The sequence below is a fragment of the Podarcis filfolensis genome, assembly GCF_964270895.1.
Source record: "Podarcis filfolensis genome assembly, chromosome: 10".
Classification (NCBI taxonomy): Eukaryota; Metazoa; Chordata; class Lepidosauria; order Squamata; family Lacertidae; genus Podarcis; species Podarcis filfolensis.
Window position 1 is genome coordinate 46,509,505 of NC_139612.1, and position 6,240 is coordinate 46,515,744.

A 6,240-nucleotide genomic window follows, 5' to 3' on the forward strand; every position below is an offset into this window, starting at 1 on the left:
CTTTAGGGGTTGCTCGTGCGTAAGTTACCGCCATTCTGGGCTAGGTTGCCTGGTTAAACCATTTCTGTCTGGACAGCCATCCACTCCGTGGCTGTTCAGTCGCTAGCAGAATCCGTCAGTGGGCGTTTCTTGAACCTCTTCCAGCAAAGAAGTTCTATGACGCCAAGTCGCCGCCTACTTTCCCTGCGCGGAAGTCTTCTGCGCAGGGTGGGTGTGGGCAGCGGAGGACCTGTGCTCTCCTTGCTGGTCTCCTGCGAAGAGTCCTGGAGCCTCCTCTCTGCTTCCCCCATCGGCCCCCCTCTATCCCTGGTGTTGCGCTGATTTTCTTCCCCAGCCAGAGACCTGCCTCTCTCCCTGCTTGGCCCCTCTCCAGCATCGCTGTGGAGCCTCGCCTCCTCCTCTAGTTCCGATGGCAGTTCCCTGACAATTAGCATTTGCATGGTGACCAATCCCATGTGCAAATCAACTCCACAGACTTAAACTGGTTTAATAGATCCACTCATCCCTAAGGAATTATGAGGAATGGTTTTATAAGGGAGTTTAAACAGAATTCATTGTATCCTCCTTAAACTATACTTTCCTCCTTTTTTTGGTGGTGGTGGTGAGTGATAATGGTTAAAGTGATATAAATCCAACATTTGTTAATAGCTTATAGACACGCCTGTACAGCAGAGGTAGCCAACATGATTTTTCCAGATATTTTTGGACTCCAATTCCCATCAGCCTTAGCCAGCACGAGCAAACCCATATGCCAAGCCCCACAAAGCTTACAACCTAGACACGCTGACATATGGGTTTAAATTAGGGTAAAAGAGGGGTAGGAGAATGTTATATACACATACGTGCACCATAGGCCAGGAGCGGATAAAAAGAAAAATTACAGGTTATGAAAAGGCCAGATATATGATAAGCATAAGAAATGAAAATGAGAATTGAAGACAGTTAATGTGATGCATTGGATATTTCCAATGTAAACTGTGGGCTTCACATCTATGAGGAGAAAGAAGCAACATTTGATGAAGAGCTTTGAGTAACTTGAACGCCCTGCATGGACTCAGCAGAAGGTTGGTAAGATGCAGCGGCTTAATTACCTGCCCTTCCTCGCCTCATTAACCAGATGTATCTTTTCCGTTAGCTCACTGGCAGATAAAGGTTATTATGTACTTATCGGAATTTGTGAGAAACCCGCAGATGAAAGACTTCAGTACGGGTCCACAGAGATAACAAAGGCATTCTTAATTTGTTCGGCGCTGGTTAAATACTTCCGTTTTTACTAATAATGACAAAACTCCTGCTCATGAGTTATACAATGGTACCTCGGGTTAAGTACTTAATTCGTTCTGGAGGTCTGTTCTTAACCTGAAACTGTTCTCAACCACTTTAGCTAATGGGGCCTCCTGCTGCTCCTCCTGCCGCCAGAGCACGATTTCTGTTCTCATCCTGAAGCAAAGTTCTTAACCTGAAGCACTATTTCTGGGTTAGCGGAGTCTGTAACCTGAAGCGTATGTAACCCGAGGTACCACTGTAAAGTACTAAACAGGCTGATCTTGCTTTTCTACTCCCTGGCATCCTGTTGCCAGCTAGGGAAAGGAAAAGGGGATGGGAATGATTTGAGCATGGCCAAGGAATATGCAAGGAAGACTATGGCTCATCTAGACTTGTCTTTGCCCAACGGCCGAGGAAACCTCGTCTTTACTACCGAATCAGAGAGAACATCAATTGGGTTTTCTCTGGATTGGGATGTTTACACTGATTTCTTGCTAAAGAGAGTTTCAAAAATAAAAAATAAATTTTCGTGTTGCACCCTGTGACCCACCAAACAGTTCAGTGGGGCAAAGAATAGCTAGATAAGAGGCACACAGACACTGATCTCCAAACCCTCAAAAGACAGAAAACAATGGGGCAGCTTGGAAAAGAACACCAACAATATATTTCACACACGAGCACACATGGCCAAGACAGAACAGGGATAGTAAAGGGATATCAAGACAATCCTAATCCTATGATTCCCTTTATCCCTGGCCATTGGCTGCGGCCTACAGGAGGTGGAGCCCAACAACATCTGCAGGGCCACCATCTGACCTAGATGGTCCCCCATACCACATAAACACGTCAGCAATGATTCTCTCACAATTGATTGCGGCTAATTGGCCGTGGAAGCCACACAGGGATTAAATGGTGCTACTACTCTGAATCTCCCGTTGCTTGTCTCATACACAGCCCCACGCGCTGATGCTGCTCCATTTGCGTGCCAGACCCCACCCCCACCGTCCCTCACAACCTTTTCCTTCCCCTGTGATAATTAATGAAGTCTTTTCTCTTAGGGCATGAGAGAGGGCCGGTATTGACTTGGCTTTTAATATAGCTTTCAGAGGCTGGCACTCGTCTCTGGGGCATTGTACTGGAAAGTTAACTAATGGACTGAGAAGGAAGGGCTCTGTACACGAGGACACGGGAATCCAGGACACATTACTGCTCTCCCCCCCCAACTCCCCATCAGACACATATACGCAAACACCCTGACTCAGGAAGGTGGGCATCGGGATAGCAGGCCGGATGGATTTGCACGTGCATGCTGCATAACAGGGCGCACCAACTGTACCATACAGAGGTAATGTGATTTTGGCTGCACGGTCATGAGATTTGCCGAGGTTCATCATGTGCCAAAGGCCTATTCTAACCATCTTCCCATGCCACAAATAGATGGAGGAAGATCTCACATGCAAACAAAGGGAAAAGGAGGACAACGCTTCAGGTATGCAGATGTGCAGGCCTTGGGATGGGAGAATAATTCTGGATGTGCAGAAATATACAGGCTATTCAAATGCAGGAGGAGAGCAGTGCAATGGCTGTCCCGAATGCTGCAGGGTGCAGGAGGCCTATGTGATGCAGGTCACTCCATCTCAGCCTCTTCAAAACTCTGGGAAACATCCTAGGGAATCCATGATCTCCAGTAAGATCTGCATCCTCTCTGTCATGGTTCCTTTGGCATCAACCCCCAAACCCTGCCACTGCCCAGTGGCGTAGCGTGGGTTGTCAGCACCCGGGGCAAGGCAAGTAATTTGCGCCCCCTAACCCGTGGATTTGCGCCCCCTAACCCATGGATTTGCCCTAACCCCCAGATGTTGCGCCCGGTGCGGCCGGGCCCCCCTGCACCCCCCACGCTACGCCACTGCCACTGCCCTGCAAGTCTATGATCTCTCCCATCCCAGTAGGGCTAACTTGTACATTTCAAGCCTTTCTAGGATGCTTCAAATCTTGCTGGGAGGCGTATAGGGCCTTACAGGGTCAGAACTGAAGAAGGGTGCATGAACATGAAAGCTTATACCCAGAACAAACTTAGTTGGTCTCTAAGGTGCTACTGGACAATTTTTAAATTTTATTTCGCGGGCCTTACATTGTTTCACTGGAACCAGCTGTGGAAGGCTTGGGTGGGGGGCAACGAAGGAAGAGATCTCCACCTGAGTGCAGCTGAATTTCGGTAGTCATGAGGCTGGTATCTCTCACACGCCGATGCATTTTGGTGCTGCCCCTTTCCAAATGCACACTTAATTTCTTCATTTATTGTTACATTTGCATCCTGCCTTTCCTCCAAGGAGCTCAAGGTGACACACATGGCTCTCCCCCTCCTCGTTTATTCTCCACAACAACTCTGTGAGGTAGGATAGGCTCAGGGGACGTGACTGGCCCATGGTCAGCTAGTAAGCTTCATGGCTCAGTGGGGATTTGAACCCTGGTCTCCAGGTCCCTAGTCTCTAACACTACACGACACTGCCTCTCTACCAAGTAGAAAATGTACCTTTTCCTTTGGTTACACAACCAGTTAGAACACAAGGAACCAATCCGGCACAACAGGGGCCAGCAACCTTGAGAGGTTCGGTGCAATTAAAGTGGATTAAAGGACTCTCTGGCCCTAGTGCAATAAACCCACCTTACAAAAAACTTATTTGTTTGTGATTAGGAAGGTGGCTGGAAAATGCATTGGAAAGTGTGGAGTGATTAATGGGAAAACATAAATACCCAGGAGTGGCTGGTGGGGTTGTGTGGGTGCTTTGCTTTCTTCTCTGACTGCATTGTTGCTGCTTAACAAGAGGGAGAGAGGCAAGGCAGTGGAAACTCAGTGTGGTGTGGGCACTGTGGCAGAACGAATCTGCTGCGCCTGCTGCTGCATGCGCACTGCAAGCTCCCACTGCCATGCTCCTCCTCTCGGTAAGCGGCAGCAACGCAGCACAAGAGTTCTGTGGTGAAGGGATATGGTGTTTGCAGACTTCACAAACCTGGCTTGGGGTGTCTCCGTACTGCCTCTGTTTTTGCTGGAGTGATTCAAGCGCATAGTGTGAAATTTAGGTCTGAGCAATTGAAGTGAATTAGAGCATTCTGTCGCCCTTGCACAACAAATCCACTTTTATAGAAAAGAAACAGGTTTCTCTGTGGTTAGGGAAACAACAGGGAAATCCACTGAAAAGGGCGGATTGAACACAGAACTTAATCAAAAGATGTATGCTTTTATAATCGTACATCATTTCGAGACATTTTGTGCAGTAAGCGATGAACAAATGCAAATAGTCATAAATACTTCACAAGCAAATCAGGGTGAACGCTCACTCTCATATTAATGCCCTGTAAACAAATCAGAACTAATAAATAAAAATAAAAATAAAAATTTATTTATACCCCAACCTGGCTGGGTTTCTGCAGCCACTCTGGACGACTTCCAACAGAATATTAAAAACACGATAAAAGATCAAACATTAAAAACTTCCCTAAACAGGGCTGCCTTCAGGTGTCTTCTAAAAGTCAGGTAGTTGTTTATTTCCTTGACATCTGATGGGAGGGCATTCCACAGGGCCGGCGCCACTACTGAGAAGGTCCTCTGCCTGGTTCCCTGTAACCTCACTCCTCACAGCGAGGGAACCGCCAGAAGGCCCTCAGCGCTGGACCTCAGTGTCTGGGCAGAACGATGGGGGTGGAGACGCCCCTTCAGGTATACCGGGCCAAGGCCGTTTAGGGCTTTAAAGGTCAGCACCAACCATAGCTGTCAACTTTTCCCTTTTCTTGGAAGGAATCCTATTCGGAATAAGGGAATTTCTCTTTAAAAAAGGGAAACGTTGACAGCTATGGCACCAACACTTTGAAATGTGCACGGAAACGTACTGGGAGCCAATGAAGGTCTTTCAGGACCTGTGTTTTATGGTCTCAGTGACCACTCCCAGTCACCAGTCTAGCTGCCACATTCTGGATTAATTGTAGTTTCCAGGTCACTTTGAAAGGTAGCCCCACATAGAGCATGTTGCAGTGGTCCAAGCGGGAGATAACTAGAGCATGCACCACTCTGGCGAGACAGTCCGTGGACAGATAGGTTCTCACCCTGCGTACCAGATGAATAAAGATCAGGTACAGTCTAACCCTCTACATGAACTATGTGCAACCAAATCAGGATAAACCCTCAATAATCAGGCAATCCAGAAGAGCCCTTAGACTGAAGAGGAGTTCCTGGCAAAATGTAAAAATAGGTCCACAGTGCTCCACATTGAAGCAGAAAAGCACTATTTTTCTGTCATGCAGAAGTCCCACATTCAGTTTCTGGCATCTTGAGTTGAAGGCCTGCACCCGAGACCCTGGAGAGCCACCGCAAGTCAGAGCAACCAATAACAGATGAGAGACGGACTCTGACTCAGTAGATGGCAGCTTCGTTTGTTTAATTTGAGCTGACAGCAGGAAGATTGCTCAGCTTTCCCACCCACCCTTCACTCCCACTCAGGTCAAACACCTGAAGTACCGAGTTGATGAGATGCAAATCATCCTTATAATTGGACATTGCTTCCCTGCCTTGTACTCAAGGAAAAAATACTAAGAGTGATGTTTTATGGGTAAGAGGAAAGCAGGCCTGCTTGATTGTCCCAAGTCCACCACCTAGTGGCCAACAGGGGCATTGCACATATAAGTGGAGAATTAACGGCACACACGCCAGATGATGTAATGCAGCCTTCGCCAACATGGTGCCCCCCATAGGTATTGGATTACGACTCACTTTCAGCTCCAGACAGAATGAGGCCGATGGGAGATGTAGTCCAAAATCTATGGAGGGCGCCACGTTGGCAAAAGTTGGTGTAATGTTTGGAATTTTTTTTTCCCATGGGGAAAGAAAAGTGTTATGAGAGGGAGAGAGGAATGAGACACACACATGCTCCTTGTCAGTATTTGGGTATCAGAATAGACTATATATTTTGGAAAGTTTTT